Raw genomic sequence first — 27,857 nt, 5'->3', positions numbered from 1 at the left:
TTTTTTTTTTCAGATGGAGTATCTGTCACTCAGGCTGGAGTGCAGTGGCGTGATCTTGGCTCGCTACAACCTCTGCCTCCTGGGTTCAAACGATTCTCCTGCCTCAACTTCCTGAGTAGCTGGGATTTCAAGCTGGTGCCACCAAGCCCAGCTAATTTTTGTATTTTTAGTAGAGACAGGGTTTCACCATATTGGCCAGGCTCCTGACCTCAGGTGATCCACCCACCTTGTGCTGGGATTACAGGTGTTAGCCACCATGCCCAGTCTAACATGGAATTTCAAAGGATGGTGTGACTAGAGCTACTCATCATAACCTGGGCTCTCTGTCTTAAAGTTAGGAAGACACAGCAGCAACCCACCATTTGAAGGAAATGATACAATAGGGGTCAGGTCTAAGCAGGACCAAAGTAGGTTACAGAAATCACATAAGCAGGTGCCCAGATCCCCATGCCACCTACCCCTGTTGCATGGATGCCTCTCTCTCAGCTTATATACTCTCAACTTCTAAGCCATATGTGTTACATGGTCTTAAGGTGGTGTTCTCTATGAGCAGATGGCAGAGGAGGAAATAACCTGGTCCCGGGGCCACCTGAGATTAGTGATCATAGAGCCAGATTATGGATTTCATGATATGACTGGATAAAATAAGCTCTAACTACATTTCTGGTTAACTCATATTGGATCTGAAGAAGTCATTTGAAATTTGATTCATGGCTTTGTCTAATATATCTTGAAAAAACTTTGGCAGTCACTAAACCAGTGTCACTAGGTGGTTCAGCTTCATCTGTTCAAAGGTGATTTCCCCTCCCCACATGCCCCCAGCTAATAACATAACCTATGAGTGACTGTTGAGAAGAGCTGAAAAGGATTGCATACATTTAAATACCTGGAAAAGCTAGTTGCAGCGCTGAATGTTGTATATCCATGCTATCATTGCATTGCTAGTCTCTTTCGGAATTCTCCCCATCTGTGTTCTTTGATAAGAGCTGAGGTATGGAAAGGTGAGGTCCTTAAAGGAAAATTGTCAACACATCCACTGCCCCATTCTACCATATATCCGAATTCAGAACATCCCAAAGCAGGTTAAGACATTTAATTTCTAATACAAGGCTACACTCTTCACCAAATTAAGTATAAAAGAGAAAGATAACAAACCATAAGGCAAGAGTCATTAAAGGAGGCATCTCAGTAACAATATTTAGGATGGTCTTACTGTTGGCAACTTGAAGGTTTCTTTACTCATGTCAACACTCCATTTTTACCATAGTAAAAATATGGATAGGAAAAGAATATGACTCTCTTCCTTTTTGAGTAGGCCAACTAAAAGGGGAGCTAGCAAAGTGAATTTTACATAAACAAGTACAGGTGCTTTCTCAGGCAAATCATATTTAGGAAAAGACCACACATGGAAGTTGAAGATCTGAAAATGTATTTCTTTTTAAAGAAATAATTTTATTGGCATACATTTCACATAACATAAAATTTAAGTCTACAATTCAATGATTTTTGTAACTCTACCAAGTAGTGCAACCATCACATTCGGTGAGTTGTAGAGCATTTTTATTGCTCTAGTAAGACCCCTCATGCCTTTATCTCTCTTCCTAGCCCCAGGCCCAGACAGCTGAGGTATGAAAAGGTGAGGTCTTTAAAGGAAAACTTTATCTATTTTGTCTCTATAAATTTTATAAATTTGCCTTTCTGAATCTTTCATACTAATGAAGAAATTGACTTTTAAAAAATATATATGGCTACTAATACCTCTTGGAAAGTCTTTGCATATATACTGTTCTATAACATTCCCTTGACCAAGGAATGGGACACGTGTCTCAGGTCTGTGGTATTTTTGGAAGAATATCTATTCATATTTCTGTATCTCTATAGATTTATATAAAATATTCAACATACAGTCTTCTTACCTTTGTGGTGAGTACCAGTTGCTTTGTCTGGGGCACAGAGGGAATCCCAGTGACAGGAGTAGCTCAAGATTGGGCAGATCCTGGGGTGTCTGGGCAGCTGCTGTTCTCTCTCCTCTCTAAGTCAGGCCATCCTTTCCTTTCTCCTCCCCCTAGGGCACACCAGGAGGTCTCCCTGCCCTCTTTCCAGACTTCACTTTGTTGAGTCATCAGAGCCCCAAACCAGGACCGAGACTCCTTCTGAAAGACACCAAATCACATTCTGTCCATCACGCAGAGCGTCTTTCACAGCTTTGCTTACCACCACAGGGCCAGGGACCTCTCTGAATCTCTATGGACTGTGCACATGAGCTCTCAGGAATTCTGGTTCTTTCCTTGTATTTTCTATGTTAACATATGGGCCCACTGTCCATTCAGTTGTTGAAGTCAGAAACTGCAGTCAGCCAAGATCCTTCTCACTTCTTCCATACCCAATTGTCACCAAGCCCTGCTAATATGATATCTGCTATCTTTTAGTTGATCTTCTCCTGATTCCTCGGTCGCTGCGTTTTGTTGGAGTGGTCATCTGTCTTGCCTGGAGTGTAGTTGTAGCTTCTGTTCTGCTCTTACTTCAAAACTAAGCTGGAGGAACCTTTCCGAGGTGAAAAGCTGATCAAGTTCATCTCATTGTGGAGATTCAACCATGGCTCTCCCTTGGCTTTGATGATAAAATGTACATTTCTTGCCTTCCCACACTGGGACTTTGTTGATTTGTCCCTGATTCCTCTCCCTTTGCTTTCATAAGCTCCTTCTACTACAAACATAACAATGTTCTTGCATTTCATGCTTGCATCTTCTCATTCCCTGGATTGTTCCTACTCTTCCTTCAGATTCAGCAAAGCCATCCCTCCTGCAGGGAAGCCTTATAAATACATCTACTTGGTTTTACATGGCTGTCTCTCCAACCCAACTTTCAGGGTTTCCCCTGCCCCTCTTCCCACTGCCACCAGGCTGACAATATCTTAAGGGCAGAGTTCATATTTTATGTTTCTCCAGAGTCATTGCTCATGATAGACTCATTATTTGGAGTTTCTTAGTCTCTTTAAAAACAATCACACCTTTGTCTTAATGTCAGTCTTCTGTAGATGTCTTGAGCCTCCTATGTGGTCATGAGGATTGTGCGTTGGGACCCAGGGAGACACAGTGAAGATTCAGCTGGAGAAAGGGGTTGTGCAACACAGCTTATGTTTGTTCTCTGTTAAAATCAGGCTCTTTCTTTCTAAGGAGAGTTCTAGAGCAGATGTTTCTATTATTCATGAGTCCATGTTTTGTAGTGTGTTCTATGTACCAAACTAAGGCACATTTGGTGTTTTTATCTTTATGCAAACCCACTGAGGTGGGTGGTGCTATCCTCCCTTGACACATAAGGAAGCAATCAGAGAGAAGTTGAATAACCTGCCCAACCTATTATAATTATTATTCATTAGAACTGAGATTTGTCTTCAAGCCCCATACTCTCAGCTTCTAAGCCATATGTGTTATGAAATGGATAAAATATTGTGAATTAAAAGGCAAATAATTTTGCATCCTGACCCAACATGCCTATTGAAGTTAGTAGAGTCTAAATGCAGCTATGGGTGGGAAACCAAGTTAATTATGAGACCTCTTGCCTAGTCCTGTCTTCAATTGTGCCTCCCCAGTCTCAGCCTGGGTTGCTCTGAACATATTTTCTTTCCTATCATCTTCCTGGTCTCCATTTCAAACACCTTGGTATAGGATGTACCTGTTCTTTTTCAAGTACTACATGTCTAAGACTTGTTAGTGAGATATTGTCTTCCACTGCCAGTTTTGGAGTCAGGCTTAGATGTGTGGAAACAATTAATCCCTCTATACCTGGCAGTTTCTTTCAAAAAATATGCCTACCTTTATCTGGTTTTCACAGCTTTAAGTCCACATATGCTTTTGAAATGAAAAGTGGCTTGCATCATTGACAAAGTAACTGCCATTAGAACCTAGTCTTGTAAATTTGTTTGACTTTTTGACCTTCAAATTCAGAGCAAATAGTAATACAACTCAAGTCTTGAAGCTATAACTCAGTGTCCTTGCCCCAGGAAAGAATCAGTTGGTTCTATCTTCAGGAAGATAATTTATACACACATACACATTTATATAATCTATATATATATATAAAATATACACACATGCATTATATATGAAAATTTTTTGATAACTGCAAATTGCTGTACGCATAATGGGTATATTACTTTGTTAATTTTGTCATTTTGTATACAGCAGCTGTCATCCCATTTGCTATATTTAAGAGTTTTATTTTTCTTAAAATTCCTTTCCTTTCTGTGACTTTTAAAGAAGCACTTTTTTCCTTCTGTTCTCTCCCCAGTTTACCGTAAAGAGGAAAGCAAAGCTTTTCTCTATGACATGCAACACTTTCAGCACTTCTGTGACCAAATGTGTGGGGGTTTTCCCAATACCAACCAATTCTCCTACTCTCTGGACACCAACTGGGCATCCTATAATTCAACTATGACACCAACCACCTGGAGTTTATGCAGACGCTACAGGTTAAGGGCTCAGTCCCACAAGACTGCCCCCACTTCAGATGCCAGTTTCAAGTAGCGAATCCCCAGGTTACCCAAACTTCTATCAGCCTTGGCTACAAATGGAGGGTTCCCACAACTCCCTCCTCAGTTTTGATGATTTGCTATGATGGCTCACAGAACTCAGGGGAAGACATTTACCAGTTTATTATTAAAGATATTATAAAGGACACAGATAAACAGCCAGATGAAGAGATACAGAGAGAGCTCTGGAAGGGTCCTGAATACAGAATTTCTGTCCCCATGGAGTTGGAATGCACCCCACTCCTAGCACATAGGATGTGTTCACCAACCTGGATGCGCTCTGAATCCTGTCTTTTGGAGATTTTTTGAAGGGTTTATCACATAAGCACGATCAATTACAAACTCAGTCTCTAGTTCCTCTCCCCTAACTGTTGATGGGGGATGAGGGAGAGTGCCAAGCTTCTAACCATGCCTTGATCTTCCTGCTGACCAGCCTTCGTTAAGGAACCCAGCAAGAGTGACCTTATTAGAACAAAATATGCTCCTAGCACCTTTATCATTTGGGAAATTATAAAGGTTTCATGAGCTCTGTCCAAGTTCTGACCAGGGAAGAAGACCAAAATAAATGTTTCTTATTATAATTAATATTACAATATTATAATCTTTAACTTCACCTCTGTGACTTGGAATACATAATCACAGAAAATCATTTACAGTCATCCCACGTGTAACAACATTTCTGTCAATGACAGATCACATATACAATACAGCTGAAAAATTCCCATCGCCTAGTGATTTGTGTTGCAGTTGCCTAGAGTATTCAGTACAGTAACATGCTGTACAGGTCTGTAGCCTAGGACCAATAGGCTATAGCATACAGTCTAGGTGTGTAGTAGGCTACGTATCTAGGTTTGTGTAAATACACTCTGATATTTGCACAAAGAAATTCCCAAACATCAGATTTCTCAAAATTTTCCTGGTGGTTAAGTGATGCGTGACAGTAACTACATAGCTTAATGTGTTTGCATAAATGTATTTACACACTATATTCCATTTAATAAGTTGTTTTTCATGTTAATATGTCTCAGAGATATTTTTGAGTCAGCACATGGTATATTTACCTCATTTAAGAGCCATTCTGTGCTTTTTGATGGAAGGCACTCATAAGAATACAGGGAGATTGGCAGCCATGTTTCAATCCTGCAGTGAAGCTGATGCCTGACTAGGCATTAGTGCTCTACTTGTGCAAAACGATGTCATAACGGATCCTGCCTTTTGAGTGGCCTGAGGTCAGTGGTCAGTAGACCTTTGCTCTTCACAGTCCTCGGGGATCAGAACGTGAGCAAACGAGAAGGCACAGAAACCCAAGTCACACTGACACAGTGGCAGTAGGCTCTAGTCCATTCTCAATCTTCTACTTTGAATGAGTGCTTGAGTTAATTTTCAGGTCTGCGGGAATCCCTGCATAAATATAATTACATCTAAAGCTATGGGTCATTACTGTGACAGTAAGCTATGGATATAATAACCCACCATTATTTGTCATGTAATTTTTTATAAGCACTGATATTTTCTTATGGATCTATTTACTGTAGCCAATTTATCAGCCTGCTCTTTTTGGGTGGTTCCCCTACCCTCCACCCCACAAAGGATAACCCCTTCTCCTGCAAGTCAATAATGTAGGTGAGAAGATTTCAGTTTTTCCTTTTAATAAATTCCTACCTGATTTTCAAAAAGTCTTATCCAAGTAGATTTCAAAGTTTTATTTATGGTATAAGACATGCTGATGAGTTATGGGACGTGGTATATGATACATGCAAGAGTAGTTATTTCTGCTATTTAAAGCTAACAAAATTTTTAAGCTAATCTGTCTTGAATATAATCAGGTAGGTAGCTCCAAGATTGGATAACCTTTCTTGAAATTAATCTCTTTCTTTCCTTTTCATAAATTAAAAATTTCTTAAGGCAAACATAATACATTTCCCTTAAATAACTGGCTTAAACCAAAAGGAATTGAATTTTTGAAAGGTCATCTTGATAGATTTATTTAAATAAGAGTAATAAATTTATTTTAATTAATGTTATTTACTATATAAAGAATTTTGCCACTATTGAATAGCAAAGCAATTAATCACAAGCCAAAGCAATATAAATAAAAATATGGTGTAAGACATTATCTTATTAAGACTTAGAAAAAAAGTTTCTCACTAAGTAACATGTTCAGACTCAAATAAAGGTCTAGCAGTTATAAATGTATTATATACATGTATTAATTTCTTGATCTCTTTTATAAGGTCATATATGCTAGAAAGTAATATTTTTGAAGTTAAAAATAAATAATAAAATTTATGTCTTTCACCTGAAACTTATGCTTACCTTTCCTCTGTGCAAATACTGAATCCTGAATACCGAATTTGTGGCAACCACACATGAATACCATTTTCACCTGAAATGAGATAATATCCCAGTTCTTGATGGTTGTTCAAACAAGAGAAAGTTCATGGAAAGATTATGTTGTTATAGGGTTATTTAAATTCACCAGCTACTACAATAATTTGTTTAAAGAGATTTGGATTAAAGCAGGTTCTGAGTGTAATAATACACTATATTGATTATATCCTGATATCTGAAACTGAAAACCAGGTGAGGAATGACCTAAATGCAGCAGTGACACACATGACCAGCAGAGGCTGGCTGATAAGTCTAGCAAGGGTCAAGGCCTCTCAAAATGGTGGAATTCTTAGGAATAACCTGGGCAGATGCCACCATGACGTTCCATAGGTGAGCACAAATAAACTGATCTCATTACTACCCCTTGAAATAAACAAAAAAGCCCAATGTTTCATTGATCTATTTAGATTTTGGAGGATGCATATTCCACATCTAGAAATGTTGCTCACTGCTATCCATAAAACTACCCAAAGAATGCTGTATTTGAATGAGGGACCAAAAAAGCAGCCACATCTGAATTTCAAAAAGTAGTTCCTCTCTCACTGCCTATTTTGTCGTTCCATATCATATATGATCTTGGAAGTGTCTGTAACGTATGCCTATTATATGTAGACTGGAGATTACTGCGAAAGCCTGTGAGTACCACTCATAGGTGACCACTGGGATTCTGTATCAGAATATTCCTAAATGATGTAGTAAGATATACACAATTTGAAAGACAGCTACTACCTTACTATTGGACATTAATGGTAACAGCCCCTATGACTGAAGGACATAAAATACTCCTGAAACCTGAAATGCTGTTATTGTCTTGTGTTATGTCAGAGAAACAATCTAATAAGGAAGACAGCATCCAGAAGAGTTCCATAATAAAGTGGAAATGAGAGAAACATGTTACTAGGGGGACACAGAGGTACTCACTGAATCTACAAGCAGGTAAACTGTTTCCCTCTAGGATTGACTTTGGAGCCACTTGAAGAACTACTGCGTCCTATCACCACCTGGACAGTGCCGTGTTAATAGATCTGTATTAATCATCAAAGAGCTGCTTGGTTCATGAATGGTAGTTCCAAGGTGGATGAATAGCCTCCTATTTGGAAGGCCACCACACTAAGACTGGCAGATTGAAAGACTGATTGAAAAAGATAACAAATTAGCTCAACAGACTGAATCGCATGCTGTTTTCCTGGCAGTGAAAGGGGAATTGAACAATAATAAAGGCCTTTACATTTCGGTTTTTACTGACTCATGACAGTAGCCCACGACCTAGCTATATAGTCAATGGAACACTGGCCTATTAAGTAGACACTTGTATGGGGAACAACCTCATGGAAATTACTATAGGAATTTAAGGAGCACATTAAAGTAGAATATGATAATGTTCATCAGAAAAGATCCTTTCTAGGGTCAGAAGGCATGTCCTTATGGTAGAACAACTTATATTCCTTTGGGTATATACTCAGTAATGAGATTGCTGGATCAAATGGTAGTTCTGTTTTTAGGTCTTTGAGGAATCATCACACTGCTTTCCACAATGCTTGAACTAATTTACACTCCCACCAATAGAATATAAGTGTTCCCTTTTCTTCACAACCTCGCCAGCATCTGTTATTTTTTGACTTTTTAATGATAGACATTATGACTGGTGTGAGATGGTATCTCATGGTGGTTTTGATTGGCATTTCTCTAATGATCAGTGATATTGAGCTTTTTCTCATATGTTTGTTGGCCACATGTATGTCTTCTTTTGAAAAGTATCCGTTCATGTCCCTTGCCCACTTTTTAATGGGGTTGTTTTTTTTTTTTCTTGCAGATTTGTTTAAGTTCCTTATAGATGCTGGATATTAGATCTTCATCAGATGCACAGTTTGCAAAAATGTTTTCCCATTCTATAGGTTATCTGTTTACTCTGTTGATAGTTTCTTTTGCTGTGCAGAGGCTCTTAAGTTTAATTAGATCCCATTTGTCAATTTTGGTTTTGTTGCAATTCCTTTTGGCATCTTTTTCATGAAATGCCTAGGTTGTCTTCCAGGGTTTTTATAATTTTGGGTATTATGTTTAAGTCTTCAATCCATCCTGAGTTGATTTTTGTATATGGTGTAAGGAAGGTGTCCGTTTCAATCTTCTGCATATGACTAGCCAGTTATCCTGGCACCATTTATTTGAATAGGGAGTCCTTTCCCCATTGCTTGTTTTTGTCAGCTTTGTTGAAGACCAAATGGTTGTAGATGTGTGGCCTCATTTCTGGGCTATCTCTTTTGTTCCATTGTTCTATGTGTCTGTTTTTGTACCAGTACCACACTGTTTTGGTTATTGTAGACCTGCAGTACAGTTTGAAGTCAGGTAGCATGATTCCTCCAGCTTTGTTCTTTTTGCTTAGGATTGCCTTGGCTGTTTGGGTTCTTTTCTGATTCCATATGAATTTTAAAATAGTTTTTTTCCTAGTTCTGTGAAGAATGTCATTTGTAGTTTAATAGAAATAGCATTGAATCTATACATTGCTTTGGGAAATATGGCCATTTTAACAGTATGGATTCTTCTTTTCCATGAGCATGGAATGTTTTCCCATTTATATCATCTCTGATTTCTTTGAGCAGTGTTTTGTAATTCTCTATGTAGATATCTTTCGCCTCCCTGGTTAGCTGTATTCCCAGGTATATTTTTTGTGTGTGGCCATCGTGAATGGAATTGCATTCTTCATTTGACTCTTGGCTTGACTGTTGCTGATATATACGAATGCCAGTGATTTTTGTACATTGATTTTGTATCCTGAAACTTTGCCGAAGTTGTTTATCAGCTAAAGAAACTTTTGCGTCAAGGCTGTGGGGTTTTCTCAACATAGAATTATGATATTTTCAAACAGGGATCGTTTGACTTTTCTCTTCCTATTTGGATGCCTTTTAATCATTCTCTTGCCTGATTACTCTGGCCAAAACTTCTAGTACTACATTGAATGGGAGTGGTGAGAGAGGGCATCCTTGTGCCAGTCTTCAAAGGCAATACTTCCAGCTTTTGCCCATTCAATATGATGTCAGCCGTGAGTTTGTCATAGACGGCTGTTACCATTTTGAGGTATGTTCTTTCAATACCTAGTTTATTGAGAGTTTTTAACATGAAGGTATATTGAATTTTATTGAAAGCCTTTTCTGCATCTATTGAGATAATTATGTGGCTTTCTTCTTTAGTTCTGTTTATGTAATGAATCCCATTTATTGATTTGCATATGTTGAACCAACCTCACATCCCAGGGATAAAGCCTACTTGATTGTGTTGTATTAGTTTTCAGATGTGCTGCTGGATTCAGTTTGCCAGTATTTTGTTTAGGATTTTTGCATCAATGTTCATCAAAGATATTGGCCTGAAGTTTTCTTTTTTGTGTGTGTCTCTGCCAGGTTTTGATATCAGGATGATACTGGCCTCATAGAATGAGTTGGGGAGGAGTCGCTCCTCCTCAATTTTTGGAATAGTTTCAATAGGAATAGTACCAGCTCTTCTTTGTACATCTGGTAGAATTCAGCTCTGAATATGTCTGCTCCTGGACTTTTTTGGTTGGTAGGCTATTTATTACTGATCCAATTTTGGAGCTCATTATTGGTCTGTTCAGGGATTCAATTTCTTCCTGGTTTAGTATTGGGAGGGTGTATGTGTCCAGGAATTTATCCATCTCTTCTAGGTTTTCTAATTTGTTTGCATAGAGGTGCTCATAGTAGTCTTTGATGTTTGTTTGTATTTCTGAGGGGTCAGTGTTAACATCCCCTTTGTCATTTTAATTGTGTTTATTTGTATCTTCTCTCTTTTCTTCTTTATTAATCTATGTAGCAGCTAGACTAATAAAAAATCTTATTTTAAAAAAAACTGGATTCATTGATCTTTTGAATGTTTTTTCATGTCTTAATCTTCAACTCTGATTTAAGTTATTTCTTGTCTTCTACTAACTTTGGGATTGGTTTGCTCTTGCTTCTTTAGTTCTTTTAATTGTGATGTTAGGTTTTTAATTTGAGATCTTTCTAACCTTTGATGTGGGTGTTTACTGCTATAAATTTCCCTCTTAACACTGCCTTAGCTGTGTCCCAGAGATTCTGGTGTGTTGTATCTTTGTTCTCATTAATTTCAAAGAACTTGATTTCTTCCTTAATTTCATTATTTACACACAAAAAAAGTTATTCAGGATCAGATTGTTTGATTGCCATGTAATTGCATGGTTTTGAACAATTTGTTTAGTCTTCATTTGTATTTTTATTGTGCTGTGGTCCAAGAGTGTATTTGGTATGATCTCGGTTCTTTCGCATTTGCTGAGGATTGTTTTATGTACAATTGTGTGGCCAATTTTAGAGTATGTGCCATGTGGCAATGAGAAGAATGTGTACTCTGTTGGTTTAATGTGGAGAGTTCTGCAAAGGTCTATCAAATCCATTTGGTCCAATGTTGAGTACAAGTCCCGAGTACTTTTGTTAATTTGTTAATTTTCTGCCTTGATAATCCGTCTACTACTGTCAGGGAAGTCAGTGAAGTGTTAAAGTGTCCCACTATTACTGTGTGGGAGTCTAAGTCTCTTTGTGGGTTTCCAATAACTTGCTTTATGAATCTGGGTGCTCCTGTGTTGAGTGAACGTGTATTAATGATAGTTAAGTCTTCTTGTTGAATTGAACCCTTTACTATTATGTAAAGAGTCTTTTTGATCTTTGCTGGTTTAAAGTCTGTTTTGTCTGAAATTAGGATTCCAACCCCTGCTTTTTCTGATTTCCATTTGCGTGGTAGATTTTCCTCCATCCCTTTATTTTCAGCCTAAGGGTTTCATTACCAGTGAGATGGGTCTCTTGAAAATAGCATACCATTAGTTATTATAAGGCATATCTTTTCTGGTAAATTTACTTTTGGTCCTTTTTGCATGCATAATTGAATATTTTGTTTGATCTGAATGCCTGGGTTAAAAGTTTTGTGAACACTCTTATCTTGGTTCCATTTTGGCTTGGTTATGCCCATCTGTAAATGATTTGGCCTTTTTCCTTTGCTTGTTTCTAAAAATCTTCCAAGAGCAAAAATAAACGTTCTAGATGGCGTATGCAAGATAGCTAATTGAAAGCCACTAGTATGATCACCATCATCTAAAACACTGGTCCAAACTCTTGATATTTTATGAAAGAATTTATAGCATTTTCTTTGTTCTTGAGAAATTAATAAGAAGCAGAATTCTCAAATATTAAAGCATACCAAGTTTTCTGGGACTCCCACTGTCCACATATTATGGCCTATTCTCATGTGCAATTTTAAAATTGATGGGCAAATTATATCAAGAAAAATTCAGTGCCCAAATGATCATTTCTCAAGCTCTTTTTTAAAAAATCCTGCAACTACAGAGTTAACATGTAGAGCCTTCTAACTTCCTTATCTCTATTTCTTTTCTACCAACTTTTAGTCTGTCAACTTTTCTACTGATGTTGAGATAAAACTCACTGCTTGTGGCATTCCAGCCAAGGTTTTTAAAAAGTTTCACAGGGCTTTCTGTTTAATGGCTTTACTAATTAAAATAGCTCCATGGTAACCAACAACCTAGACACCTTTTGGAAATGCATATTTAGGTTTGTTTGACTAGCAGTTGCTTATGGTGATGGAACAGTTAATCCAAGGATTGACAGTCTAAAAGGGAAGAACTAGACAAATATTTATGAAAATTATACTCTCAGATCAAACAGATCAAAATCTTGAGCTCAGTGCAATAATATAAGGTGTCTTTGTCTGGTATAAATTTTCTATTGTCTGTTATGCAGAGGTCAAAAAGGAAAAAAACAAAAGAAACCTGCTAAAATGTTTCTCCACCTGCATCAACTGTCAAGCAAACCAAACCGGCAAACAAAAGATAGATTTGTTGCTAAAAAAGACTATTTGGAGATTTTGGGGTTTTTTTCTTATAAAATTCAGTCTGTCCTAGCTAAAATGTAAACATTGAAAATTTAACCCTAAACTCATTTGAAACTTGAAAAAATAGAAAAAAAGAAAGAGGTTTTTTTTTTTTTTTTTTTTTTTTTTTTTTTTTTTTTTTTTTTTTAACCAAATTGCTTCACCCACAATTTTGGTCTGCAGCCTTATTAGATTACCTATGAGGGCAAATAAAGTTTACCCATATGAACAGATCCCATCTTTGACCCAACTGTCTTCTATAAACTGGTGAGTCTATATGTTTTGTGTCTCATGCCTAAAATTCTAAAGTGAAAGCTATAAGATCTCTGTGTGTATGTATCTATGGCTAGGTGTATCTACTCATATGTGCATATATTATGTTATATGCTATATTTACATGTTATAATCTGTCATACTCATCCAGAAATCCCTAAAGGAACTCTATTCAGATTGACTTAAATAAATGAGCACTCATGTAAAATATTTAGCAATTAACCCAAATACCTTTTAGTTTATATGACTTACACAAATCTTTGATAAGTAAGCTGGTTTTTAAAATGTTGGTAAAATAAAAAATAGAAATACCTTAAAATTTGTCAGCATACATTTTTGCCTGTGTTTACTGTTCAGACAGCTTTATAGTCATCTCTACCAAACATTTTAAGGTGTTAGAGTTTGACATAAAGATTATAAAACTGTAAACCCAGCTTAAGACAAAATGATCTTTATGCAATTCTTTGATATGTCAGACTAACATTGTTTAATAAAAACAAGGTAACTCTGTGTTGTCTTTACTAGGTTTCTGATTACTTAGGAAAACTGAGCTTTGAAAGTGTTAAGGTTTTTAAAGCCATATAACTTTCTATATTGCTTTTGAAGTGTTTATCACTCTGGTTAAATGCATGGCTATTAGTTTACAGCAACCTATGATCCTGTTTTGATCAACTGTTTCAAACCTTTTTTCCATCTTTGGCATGCTTCCCCAGGATCAAAATTCTAAATTAAATAGTTTTGACCTAGATTTCACTTTGGAATTTTCCATTTGAGCCCCTGGAGAGTCTCAAAGGATGTACTTCTCATCTTGTGGAGATATTAAATGATTAGGGCTTACTTGGTAAATTGTATGGGGAACACCGTCAAATGATAAGTGATGCTAGATCTTCTTTCAGTTCCATTCATGAATGTGTTTTTGATATGAATGTTCCAAAATTTAATAAGACTCTTAGAAATCTGTCATCAGTCATAATTCTGGATATTATGTTGTGTACAGCAAAAATAACTGAATTTCCTTGTCAATTGCTGATTACAATGAACTTTCATCAGATTTTTAATCATGACTAGCCTAAGTTTTGGTCATTCACAGTTATTGTTTTGATTTTTCTCTAAAAGCACTTGTAATAAGCTACACTCCAAAATTACTTTTCACAGAAAATACTCTAGAAGTACTCTTAAATATAGGTTTTTAATAACTTTAAGATCAATGGACTAGATAAAAATTTCCCAGAACTCCAGTAAAGAAACTGATTAGTTCGTCAAATTGCTATTCAAGATCAAGCAAGACAAAAATTAATTATGTGAAACTGAAAAACTGATGAAGATAATGTTTTTGTGCTCTTTATTTAAAACGTTTTTGGCCCGGCATGGCGGCTCATGCCTGTAATCCCAGCATTTTGGGAGGCTTAGGTGGGGAGATCATGAGGACAAGAGATCAAGACCATCCTTACCAACATGGTGAAACCCCATCTCTACTAAAAATACAAAAATTAGCTGGGCATGGTGGCACGTGCCTGTAGTCCCGGCTACTCGGGAGGCTGAGGCAGGAAAATTGCTTGAACCTGGGAGGCGGAGGTTGCAGTGAGCCGAGATTGCACCACTGCACTCCAGCCTGGCGACAGAGCGAGACTCCGTCTCATTAAAAAAAAAAAAAAAAAAAAAAAAAAAAAAAAAAAAAAAAAAAAACATTTTTGATCCTTTGCTTAAATGTTTTGTTTTTCAGATTTAAAGAAATTTTCTCTCTCAAGCTATCTGTAGCTTACGGCAACTTGGTAAAGTATACTTTTGTAAACAAAGATGGATTCATTTGCTTTTTCTCTCCACTTGATTCCTCCAAAATTTGGAAACTATTCATAAGTATTCCTATGGCAATGTGGTTATTTGCATAAGTCCAGTGAAAATCTGTTCTCTCTTTACAGCAGGATACAATTAGAAACATTGGCTATATTGTCAAAGCTTTGATGAAAATGTCATTTTGAGAATGTGCATAGAATGCCTGGCTTACCAGGCATTCTGGTTTCCAGCCTTATCATGAGTAGATAAAAACGATCACTTCCTGGAAAACTCAGGAACCCTAATAATTTAAATTTTAGATTTAGATTTTAATTTAGATTTTAGCAAAACCTAAAGTCTGCCTTGGTTTGGCTTTCTAACATCAAGAGGTTTTTAAATCTGAGATTCTTATGTGATCTATGTGGAGAGAAAAAGTTATGTTTCCAACAAAAAGCTAAAACATCTGTTATTGGGTTGTAGCTCTGCACTTTTTCAAGTTCTTGCTGTCTGCCTATAGACTACACTAGATCCTGAATTTGTCTAGATTCCTCCAATCCAACCTTCTTCCATGAAATTACTAAAAACAGTAATTTGTTTCTAAAGCCCTATAAACTGAAACTTGACAAATTTCTAAAACTGAGTCCTGTGCCTAATGTATAGGCCACACAGAAAGTTCACCAAACTACCCAGTGCTATAACCAGAGACATTCAAACTGCAAACCAGGATGAGAAAAGTTGACTTTTTCTTTTCCTTTTCCTTTTTTGTTTTTGTTTTTTTTTTTTTTTTTGAGACAGAGTCTTGCTCTGTTTCCCAGGCTGGAATGCAGCGGTGTGATCTTGGCTCACTACAACGTCTGCCTCCCAGGTTCAAGTGATTCTCCTGCCTCAGCCTCCAGAGTAGCTGGGATTACAGGGGTGTGCCACCACACCTGGCTAATTTTTGTATTTTAGTAGAGATGGGGTTTCACCATGTTGGCCAGGCTGGTCTCAACCTCCTGACCTCAAGTGATCCACCTGCTTTCGCCTCCCAAAGTGCTGGGATCACAAGGGTGAACCACCACACCTGGCCAAAAAGTTGGCTTTTTCATACTGTTAACAGCTTTTCCCAAGACATCAGAATAGGACTCTATATTGTAATGAGACTCTTACCCTCTTAATGTCAACCTTTTTCATTTGACAGGATAATGGTCATTTGATTTATTCAATTGGTTACTTAGGTTCATGGCTCAAAGCCATTATGCAAACTGGTATTGTCAAACTACTATTAATCTTACTTTGTGTTTTTCTTTTTAAACTTTGCATCTGTTACTTGCTAAATTTTGCAGAAGTGCAATTCCTGGCAGAATAATGCTAGCTTAGCACTTTGAAGTGATAACAAATGCCTATGAAACACAAAAATAAACTTAACAATGGACTCCAGGTATACTCAGCCTGAGAGCCACTCCCTTCAAACCTCTCTTGTTGCTTAAATTGTGGCTAAAAGGGTTTTAATACTGACGTCTCACTGTCGTTTGCTTTCTCCAACATTGGACCGTCTAGACCAGCAACCAAGGACAGGTTTATCTTAGCACCAAGGAATATCAGAACCTCACTACAGGATGACTTATTAGTGATGCTTTTGGAGAAAGAACTTGATCAAATGGGGAAAATGTGAAATTTGTCAGAATGAAAATGGAATCACTTATGTTAAAAAAAAAAAATTGACAAATAGAGCTGGAGAAAGCAATGAAGAGAGAGTTTTGCTGGGCACAGCAGCTCACACCTGTAATCCCAGCAGTTTGGGAGACCAAAGTGAGCAGATTGCTTGAACTCAGGAGTTTGAGACCAGCCTGGGCAACATAGTGAAACTCCATCTGTACAAAAAATTAGCTGGGCATGGTGGCACATACCTGTAGTGCCAGCTACTCAGGAGGCTGAGGTGGGAGTATCACTTGAGCCCAGGAGGCAGAGGTTGCAGTGAGCCGAGATTGTACTACTGCACTCCAGCCTGGGTGACAAAGTCAGAACCTGTCTCCAAAAGAAAAAAAGAAAAAAGAAAAAAAAGAGTTCTATGCATTAATGCCTAATAACAAAAACTATCACAAAAGATTCTGTAGAAACTGAAATCTTGCACAAAGGCCATTGCAATCTTGCAAAAAAAATAAAAATTAAAAATACAGCTGCAAGAAAATCTGCCCAGCAACTGCCTGTACAAACTTGGACTGACATCACTCATTATTGATCCTTGTAACAAAGGAAAATTATCTTAAAACAATTATGAAATCATCTATTTTTTCTTTAAAAATCTTTGTCTTCCTTTGTCTCCCTGAATATGAACGTGGTTTACTATGGCATGCATATTTCCATTGTGATGCCCTATTCTAAAAAATACATAATTTTTTGCCAGACACAGTGGCTCACGCCTGTAACCCCAGCACTTTGGGAGGCCAAGGTGGGCAGATCATGAGGTCAGGAGATCGAGACCATCCTGGCTAACATGTGAAACCCTGTCTCTACTAAAAATACAAAAAAAATTAGCCAGGCATGGTGGTGGGCACTTGTAGTCCCAGCTACTGGGGAGGCTGAGGCAGGAGAATGGCATGAACCAGGGAGGCGAAGGTTGCAGTGAGCCGAGATCGCGCCACTGTACTCCAGCCTGGGTAACAACAGAGCAAGACTCTGTCTCAAAAAAAAATATATATATATATACACATATATATATATATATATATATATATATATATATATATAAACCTCTCTCGCTGTGTGTTTTAGGTTGACAGCATGAATCATATTCTTAACATCCTATATTTTCAAATATCTGGATTTATATTAGATAATAATTATATTTAGTTGCCAAATGTCCTAAAGCTCATCTCAGTGCAAGGACTTGGTGTCTTTTGGAGTTAACTGGTTCGGTGTCCAATGCATTGGTCAGCATCCCACATTAGAACACTCCATGGCACCATTTTCTTTTCTTTGGCAGGAAAGGATATGAGAATGGAACACATACTCACACATGCAATTAACTAGTTATAGCATAGGCCTGCCAAGGGGCATGACACCTGAATTTGGCAGAAAAGTTGTCAAGCAGTAGCTAATCTCTTCTTAAATTGGTGAAGAGTTCATAGGCTTTGACTATGGCCTAGAGGTGATCCCAGTGACCGGAGTTATTCTTAAGGTTGGATAGGACCTTGGGTGTCTGGGCAGCTGTTGTTCTCTCTGCTTTTAAAGGCAGGCTATCCTTCCCTTTCTCCTCCTCCCAGGACACACCCCTGAGGTCTCTCTGCCATCTTTCCAGATTTCACTTGGTTGAATTATCAAGACCCCACATCACCTCCTCTGGAAATGATTGCTTCTGAGAGGAAGCCTTCCTTGCTTCTCTGTCCCTTCAACCACACTCTGTATCTTCAGCATCTAGCCCAGTACCTAGTCTAAAAATAGATGCTCAATAAATGTCTGCTGAACTAACAAATGAATACCACTCATTTCAACCTCATCTACCGCTTTGTCTTGTTCATTTCCCCCAATTTTTTTTTCTGAATTTGACTGCAAATGCATTAAGGGTAAGATGTTAAAATTTGTTGCTTTCCTAAAGAGTCCATATTTGCAGTTTTGGTTAGCCATTATATGTTTGTGAATTCCTTGAATCCTTCTCCAAAGCACAAATCTCTTGCTTAAGAGAGGTCATTTTTAGGAGAGCCCAGTCTTATATTATATCATAATAAATTGTGTATAGGGCCTAGAGAGAAGAAAACCATATGAAGAGATGCCTTGGATGAGCCTCAGGTCCATTAACTCATTTTTTCACTTCATTTTCATAATAACCTCACTGCATTAGTGAGGTTGGTGGCACTAATCTACTAGGTTGGTTGATTATCTTTAAAGCCCATGTTCATAACATCTATGTCACTCCTAGGAGTTCAATTATGAGTAAATGAAATATGGTGAATTCAAATTTAAGCCATGTTGAATCCTGAGCCCTCAAATACCTTTAAAAGCAGGAGGATATCTATGTGCAGGAAGAGGCTGCATAAGACTTAATCAAATCCTAGCTGGTCTTATCTTAAGTGGGCCTCCCTAACCCATTGTCCACATTCTGAGCTGCTTTTGAGATTGAGCAATTAGAATTTACCCTAGTGTGAATTAGAAAAGAGTCCTGTCTGGGCAAAGTACTAGGGGTGCACAGCTTGTTGACTGGATGGCACTGTTGTTCAAATTAGGAAAAGCATCTCCTCTGGGCGGACAGCTGAGAAGAATTGAGTCTGAGCAGGATTCCAGGCTCTCTCTCTATTTTCTGGGCTCCCTCTCCATTTCCAACAGTCCTGATGACTCTGCTCTCCACCTTCTCAAATCCTTGAGGTCTCAGCCGTTCATATTTGCAGTAAGCTGTCCCTCTACAGGAACCTGTAAGCCACCACTGGCCCTAATTCTTATCTCTATAAAGATCCCATATACAGATTTACTCTCTTCTCATAGTCCATGTATATGGAAAGGACAAGAGTCCTTTCCAGGTTTTTAATTTACTTTTGTCCCATTAAAATTAATCACTCAAATGTTGTGAGACACACAAGGTAATTGGCACCTGCAAGCCCTTGGGATTACCATTACCTCTTCTCACAGTCACCTAAAAACGTATTTCAGTTTACATGAATGTGGTCCCTAAAACAAAAATAAAAGGTTTAGAGTAGTTTTCTCTCTCTTCCCCAACCCTTCTTGCTACAATCAGTCTGTACAACTATCACCATTCTTATCCCTGCACAGCCAGCAAGATGACTATTCTCTGGTAAGAAGCAGTTGTACCTCCGTCTGATCAAGGCATGTGAGTGGGAAAAAGAGAGGGTGTGTGGTAGTTGTGAACTGCTGGCCTTCCCTTCTGTTGCCTGCCCCACCCATAACCTGTACTCTCCTTTCCCCTCTCCCCTTCTCCCTGTCAAATACTAACAAGGCAGATTTCAGCTTCTTAGAGTAGAAGGTATCTTGGTTGTGCCAAGATAAGATGGATGAGCATCAGCGTTGACTGTGAGTTTGAGTTCCTGTAGGGCTTTGAGCTTCTTTTGAAGGAATATAATTCCACTCAGTCATCTTCTGGCCTTTCCAGGAAATTCATCCTGTCCTAGCTTTTACTAGAGCAAAGACCTCTTGTGTCTTCTGCTTCCACCCCATGCCCAAATTAGTGGGTCAGGCCCCTGGATGAAAACTCATAACCTTGTGAACCCTGCTGTCCTAATCTTCAATCCCAACCTCAGGACAGAACTCATGAGGATTGGGCCTCAGGCTTCCACAGTGTCAGCAATGGTGATGTGGAAAGAGGAGCCCTGAGATTCACAGCGGGTTCTCCAGGCTTTTTTCCTCTTCATAAGTGCAACATAACGAAATAAAGTATCTCCAATGGAGAAGCCATAAATACTTGGGGCCCAGATTCTCACTGGGGCTGGGATTCCTGGAGTATCTCACCTTAGTAGGGCAACCTTTACCAGTCTGAAGTTTGCCTTCAGCTGGGCATGTTCATATCTTCACTGTCATCTTATTCATGAGTGATCAGACCACTGGAAAATGCCTCCAGCTTATAATCTTATTGAAACAGATTTGTGTCAGGACATTCTATTCCCATATATTTATCAACCGAAGGGTTAACGATGTCATGTCAGCCAGTCAGAGCCTCTTTCCCAGAAGAGTAATCTGACTGGAGAACATAATTCTTAGCAAAAATTTGCTTGGAAAATATGGGTTCAGTAAACAGAACTGGACTATTTTAGGAGACACTTTGTTCAAGCTGATAGCTAATTTGTCATTCATTTCAACTAAGATTCTCTAAGGGGACTGTGTTAGTTCATTTTGCACTGATACAAAGGAATACTCGAAACTGGGTAATTTATAAATTTATAAATTACCCAATAAATATATAATTTATAAATTACCCAATAAAAAAGATTTATTTGACTCACGGTTCTGCAGGCTGTACAAGTGTGGCACCAGCATCTGCTCACCTCCTGGTGAGGTCTCAGGAAGCTTTCACTCGTGGTGAAAGGCAAGGAGGAAGCAGGGATGTGACATGGTGAAAGAGGGAACAACAGAGAAAGGAGGAGGTGCCAGCCTCCTTTAAACAACCAGCTCTTGCATGAACTAATAGAGTGAGAACTCACTTATCTCCAAGGGGGTGGTACCAAGCCAATAGTGAGGGATCCACCCACCATGACCCAAACACTTCCCACCAGGCTCCACCTCCAAGATTAGGGATCACATTTCAACATGGTATTCAGAGGAGACAAATATCTAGACTATATCAGGGACCAAGTATTTGCATCTTCTTTCTCCTTGCAGCTTGCTTGAGAATCTTTTGCATTTTTTACTGCGAACCATGTCCTGAAACAACACTTTGTAACTTGTGATGACTTTCAAGTTTGTGTATAAAACTTTGGATTGTACTGAGATTTACCACGTCCTGGTGATACGTAGAATGACCCCTTAATCTTCACAGGAAGGTACTTCAGTTTATTCTGCATTACACATTTTTCTACTAAGTTGTTAACATTTTCATTTGCCTCAAATTTCATACACTAAAAGATTTAGTCTTTTTATCATATATGTTGGAAAAAATCTTTCTCAGTTTGTTTTGCCATTTACCAACCATAAGTTTTAAATTTTTTCATAATAAAATTGATCATTCTTTTGTGGCTTGGAAGCTTAGATTGTCAGTCTTAAGAGTAATCATTAAAATGCCTGAAGTGAAGGGAGAAAAGGGAAGTTGAGGCAGTTGCTCCTCAAGGGCTGAACAAATTACAATAAATACAGAGATTATATATGCCCATTTTACCTATGTATTTATTGTCTACCTTATAATCCACCCATTCATCTATCTACCATGGTACTAATAGAATGTGCTTTGAAGATCTACAATTACAGGGAATATAATTAAGCAGAGGCTCCAACTGCTGCACTCTGAAATCCATCTGGGTGTTTCCTAGGGATCTATGCCCTCCTCTCCCAGCCAATGACCAATCACAGCAGGGACACTAAGGCAGGCTTGTTCCTGGGAGATGCAGAACTCCTCTGACAGCAGACTTGGGCCTGAGGACTCCCAGCAGCCTTGCTGAACTTTCCTAGACTGTACAGCAGTCTAGAACAATTACACCTAACTTTCCTTTCTCTCTTTTTTTATTCAGGGTCAGACATACATGGCAGTCTGATGCTCTCCCAGCATCTCTGGATCCTTCCTCATTTTATCTCACAAGTATTTGTCCTAATAAGGTCCTTGCACACTTAATCTTATTTTGGTATCTGCTTCTTAGAAGACTCTGGCTAATATATTATGAGGTTCTCTCATTTCTTGTGTTGCAGCTGCCTACATCCTCACGGTAATTGAGGTCAATTTGCTCTCTTACGTCGTGATTCCTTTCTTTTCCTATTGACCCATTGGCATGAGGAGCCCAGAATGATGAGGTGGTACTCACAGCTTTGAGTACTGAGGACCCTTACTGACTCCTCCTATGAAAATGTCCCCCTGGTCCCCACTGTCCAGGAGCTAGCACTTCTGATTCAGCGGTGCCTGAGGTTATGGGATCAGGAAGTGTGCAGTCCACAGTGGGTCAATGGGATTGATCATAAGAGAGGCTACTACTACTTCCACTCATCAGTTTGCAGATCCATGTGTTCTAGATATTGGTGTATATCTTATATATACCATATATAATGAGTGTACATACTGACTGAGGACAATTCCAATCCTACAGTGTCTTGTCCACAGTTAGTGACTTAGATTAGCCTTTGAAGGCCTTTCCGTTGTTCTAGTAGCAAATGAAAGGCTTCCAGTGTATGGTAGGGCCAGTGGATCCCATGGTAATACCTCCATGACTATACCTCCTTTGCCATAAAATGAGTCCCTTGATTTGAAGCAATGTTGTGCAGAAACTAGTGCTGACAATTCAGTCATTCTGTAAACCCTAAGGTAGCAGTGCTGGAAGAACCATGCAAGTAAGAAGGCAGAACATATTTAGTAAGGAGAAATCACTGCCTCCTCCAGGAGTCCAGTATAATCAGCCTGTGCCCAAGAGGCTGGCTGCTCTCCTTGAAGAATGGTTTATACTGAGCGTGTTCAGGGCCAGTCTCTGCTTCTGGAAAGTTGGGAATTCAGTAGTGCAGATAGCTAGATCGGTGTTAATGAAAGGGAGTACATGCCGTTGGGTTCATGCACAGCCTCCATTCCTGGCTATCACCGGCCATTGCATGAGCTTGTGAGTAATCAACGGGAGTCGTTCTGTTTGTTTTGTTTCTGCATGCCTTCTCTATGGTGGTTGCTCTCTTGTGGGCACTGATGTAAACACAAAGATCTGCACAACTTGTCCCCACTGCCAAAGGTCCATCCACCTGTCTTTTTCCCAGACCTCCTACTCTCCGATCAGTTGTGGCAACAGGGGGGAGGGGGGGTGTCACACACTTTTAAACAACCAGAACTCAGAGCAAGGACTCACTCATTACCATAAGGAGGGCACAAAGCCATTGATGGGATCCGTCCCCATGACCCAATTACCTTTCACTTAGGCCCCACAGCTAACATTGGGGATTACATTTCAACTTGAGATTTGAAAAGGACAAACATCTAAACCATATGTCTTGTATGGTGAATTAGGGTTGTAGGTTTTTTGCAGTGACGTGGGGCCATAGGTTCAGGCCATAGCCATTTGGTCACACAAAAGCAGATGGCCACGGATTTTTTTTATGAGTCATCAGGGAGTCTCTGGGCCCTGCGAAGGCTGTCCCAGGAAGGACTTAGACTTGGTAAAGAGGAAGCTCCTGCCCTTTCTGGACCTCACTCTTTTGGATCTAGGCTTTGAAGAGTCTATTTATGCTTGAGGGCACTACCAAGCTGCAAGGAAAAGATAGCCTATGCCACATGAGAATTAGGTGTGTGTCAGAGTCACATTTGAGACTTCTAGGCAGTTTGACATTTGAGAAGGAAATAGATGCTGGCTGAATTGTTGGGCCATGACATCTGCCCAGGCTTAATTTTCCCTAAGGATTCTGCTAATAGCGTCCATAAGACACTTTACTAATACACAAGGGGTCACAGGGCTTTGATATTATCCTGTGTGCCTTCCACCCTTGACATAAGTATTTGGTTTCATTTGCTAATACCAGACCGTCTTTGTCAATTAGGCATCATCCCTACCCTCTCTGCATTTTCCTCTGCATTGTAGGGAGGTCTGGAACATCATTTCCCAGTGTCACTTTCCTGTATGGCCTTGGGTTAGAGTCTGCCAATTAAAGGCACTCACGAGGCATTTGGAAAGCCGAAGAGAAGTCAGTATCCCTGTTGGCAGCTGTGAACAGATGCTTGGACATATGGCAGGCATACGATTTGCTCCAACTTCCAGGCAACCTCCTGAGAATCACCTGCTTTGGTATTGTAGACAGCTGGGGTTATTGTTAGCAGCTTTACTGGAATCCAGCCCTTCTTAATTTCATGAAGGTAGCAGCAGTTTTCATATTGCTTCCCCAGTCCTTCTAATCATTGTGTAAGCTTCTGATTTCCTGTTTTAAAACCCTTTATCCTTGCAATGCAGATGTACTTCTCTTTCACTGAGAGAACCCTGACTGATAGAACAGTGCTGCAGCCTCCCCTCTCCCCTCGCTTCATGATGATCATAGTGGTGGTTGGGGGTGACCTTTAGGAGTGAGAACTCCTAGCAAATTTTTCAGTATAGCAGAGCAGGCAGCTTCCAGATAATTCTCCAACTCTGTGACCAGAGACCCTTTCTGTACAATAGCAGTCACCCCTGGTGGTGCAGAACAAATAGGATTAGATTTTATTTCTCCTCTTGTGGCCTTCCATTGGCTAGAGTTCAGCATGACTGAGGTACTTCACTTAAGATGATCTAGCTGGCTAATGCATGACCTGGCTGTAGTCTAAGATATTTGTGTGAATTATGCAGAATGAAAGAGATAGATATTCACTCTTAGACTCTAAGCCATATGGGGAGTGCTTCCTCAAGCAAACAGATATGAGTGTCACACAAGGAACTTGTCCATTATCACAGATCTCATATTTCCTTTGTTTTTAGCACAAATATGCCCTTAGGGAAGCTGATTGTCAGGGATAGAGGAAACTAAGGACAACGTGGGGATGTGGATGTCTCAGTGTATGCCAGCCTTGTTATATGATGAGAACCACTGCAACAGACACTGCTGCTGCCCTGTCTGTTTTCCCTTTCTGCACTCAACATTCCCACAGACAGCAGCTGAAGGTAAGTACCTGTGACTACATTCGAGGGCTTTGGCTGGCCAAAGGACATTCAGCTTGGGAGCAGGGGAGGCCAGAAATGCAAGGGGAGTTCTCAACTAATGATGGGAGCAGGTGGATAAATAACCCCATCTTCTTTGCCCACCACTGGGGACAAATCTGGGGCATGCTTTGTCTCTGAGTCAAATTCCATGAAAGTTTCTCTGGGGAGACTGAGCCCCAGTAGCTAGAGTTGCCAGATTTAGCAAACAAAAATACAGGACACCCACTCAAATGTGAAGTTCAGATAAATGATGAATCATGTTTAGTATAATTATGCCCATTGTAATGCTCAGGACATACATATATTTAAAAATTATTTGATGTTTGTTTGAAATACAAATTTAACCAGGAGTCCTGTATTTTATCTGCCAAACCTACCAGGAGTCCAAAGCAGTTACTTGCTCGTTAGAGCTCCCTGTATTGGCTTCCTGCCCTTCTGTGTCCCACATCCACCCAGCTCCTTGCTGGAGCTTCCTGGGGTCACCGCTGAATTAGACTGCTTGCCCTCCATCTCACTCTTGAGAGTCTGATCAAACAGCTCCTCTCAACTATTGCAGTGGCACTGGGAGGTCCTCAGAAATGAAAGCCCTGAGGATGCCTTGAATTGACTATGGTTAACTTTCTGGAAGCTATCAGTACAGTGGCTCAAAATAAAACTTAAGCTTAGTTACAAGAGAATAAAGCTACATTTCTTGAACAGCCGAGTTTGTTGCCTGAGGTTCGTACATGTAGTCCATGTCTTAAATCTTCACAAAGACGCTATGGGCTAGACACTATTATTCCATGTTTAACCATGGCCATTTCAGGATGCCAAGTGATTTGCCCAAAGTCATAGCTAGTAAGTGGCAAAGCTAGGATTCAAACCCAGACCGTCTGCCTCCAGAGCCTGTGGTCTCATTCACGTAATACATTGGGAACCATGCGGGGAAAAACTAGGTTTTAGTTATGCCACCAAAAGATGGTTAGGGTCTCAACTAAAGCAGTGGCAGCTGCTTTAGTGGATCCAGGGGAGGTTGCTCTGGTTGCATCTGTGGGTTTTGGTGGCTGACTGGTTGTGAGAGTCGTGAGAGTACCCCCTCAGTTTTATCTCTTTGCCCCACATTCCAGCAGCACTGGCCTTCTTTCTGGTTCTCATAAGTATTCATGTCTACACCCAAGACAGAATATGCTCTTCCTTGTGCCTAGAAGTCTGTTTCTGGCCCTCTTCCTTGTCTATCTCACACTCATCTTTCTTTTTTTTTTTTTTTTTCATTTTTATGACATTGGCTTTTTATGCTTCCATACAATTTCCCTAATATGTATCCAAGTTGTTGCATTTATCAATAGTATTTTTATTTTCATTGCTGTGTATTTCATGGGATGTATTTCATGGGATGGATATCCCTCAGTTTGTTTAACCATTTACCATTGAAGGACATTTGCGGAGTGTCCAATTTTCAGCTTCATAATTAAAGCTTCTATGAACATCTGTGTACGCATTTTTGCATTAAAATAAGTTTTCATTTCTGTGGGGTTTATGTCCAAGAATCTTAACTGCTGGGTGATGTGGTAAGTTCCATTTTTAGTTTCAAAAGGAATTGCCAAACTTTTCCACAGTTATTGTATTATTTTAAATTTCTACCAGCAGTCACACTCATTTTTCAAGCCTTGGCTTATTTTTTTTATTGTGGTATAATATACATGACATAAAATTTACTCACCATTGTAACTATTTGTAACCGTTCAGTTCCCAGGCATTAAGTACATTCACATGGTTGTGCAACTGTCACCACTGTCCATCTCCAGAATATTTTCATCTTGTCAAACTGAAACTCTAAACCCATTAAAGAGTAACTCCCCATTCTCTCCTCCTCCAAGCCTATTGCAACCACCATTCTATTTTGTCTCTATGAATTTGACCACTCTACTTCATAAAATGACTTATACAGTATTTCTCATTTTGTGACTGGCTTATTTCACTTAGCATAATGTCCTCAATATTCATCCATGTTATAGTATATTGCAGAATTCCCTTCCTTCCTTTTTAAGGCTGATTAATATTCCATTATATGTATGTATCACATTTGGCCTATTCATTCATCCATTCACAGGCACTGGGTTGCTCCCACAGTTTAGCTATTATGAAAAATGCTGCTATGAACACGGGTGTACACAACTCTTTGAGTCCCTGCTTTCAAGTCTTTGGGATATACACCCAGAAATGAAATTGTTGGATCATATGGTAATACTGTTTTCCATGGTGGCTGCACCATTTTACATTCCCACAAGAATTCCATTCTCTCCATATTCTCAGCACCTCGGCTTATTTGTAGTTTCTTTAAGGAAGCCTCTTCTGACCCTTTTTACTAAGCTTACTGCCACCCCCCTATCCAATCTTCATTGAGCTTATCATAGTTGAAATTTAAATGTTTATTTTTATGATTATTTGCTTAATGTTTGGCTCCCCACTGGACTGCAAGATCTATGTGAGCAGGGATCATGGCTACCTTGAATGTAGTAACTTTGTTCCCAGTAACCAGCTCAGTGTCTAGCACATCATAGGTTATTGATGTTTCTTCTGGATAAATGAATGAATTATACTTCTACTTTGGGAGAATGGGTAGAAGGTGATGGGGTTCGTACAATGAAAATGCAAAGTGAGTTAAGTAGTATGGAGTGGTCATCACAATTCCCTAATTGGCTGTCTGGGTCCCTGTCAGACCTGTTGTTCCAAATCCCCACTAGCTGTCT

At 39.2% G+C, this 27,857-nt stretch overlaps 1 long non-coding RNA gene across 2 annotated transcripts; it reads right to left on the bottom strand.

The window, feature by feature from the left end:
* On the bottom strand, nucleotides 1–27,727 carry LOC126958832 (uncharacterized). 2 transcript variants are annotated; one of them, XR_007727314.1, is made up of 4 exons: nucleotides 20,794–27,727; nucleotides 5,593–6,917; nucleotides 1,917–2,153; nucleotides 1–986 (listed from the first exon to the last, which is right to left on the bottom strand). It is a non-coding gene; the product is annotated as an uncharacterized LOC126958832 (long non-coding RNA). The 2 variants fall into 2 exon arrangements; XR_007727313.1 differs by lacking the exon at nucleotides 20,794–27,727 and having other exon boundaries at nucleotides 5,593–7,827.
* Nucleotides 27,728–27,857: the final 130 nt, after the last annotated feature.

The sequence above is a fragment of the Macaca thibetana genome, chromosome 7 (assembly GCF_024542745.1).
Source record: "Macaca thibetana thibetana isolate TM-01 chromosome 7, ASM2454274v1, whole genome shotgun sequence".
NCBI classification, from domain to species: domain Eukaryota; kingdom Metazoa; phylum Chordata; class Mammalia; order Primates; family Cercopithecidae; genus Macaca; species Macaca thibetana.
This window is presented reverse-complemented; position numbering and strand designations above follow the sequence as displayed.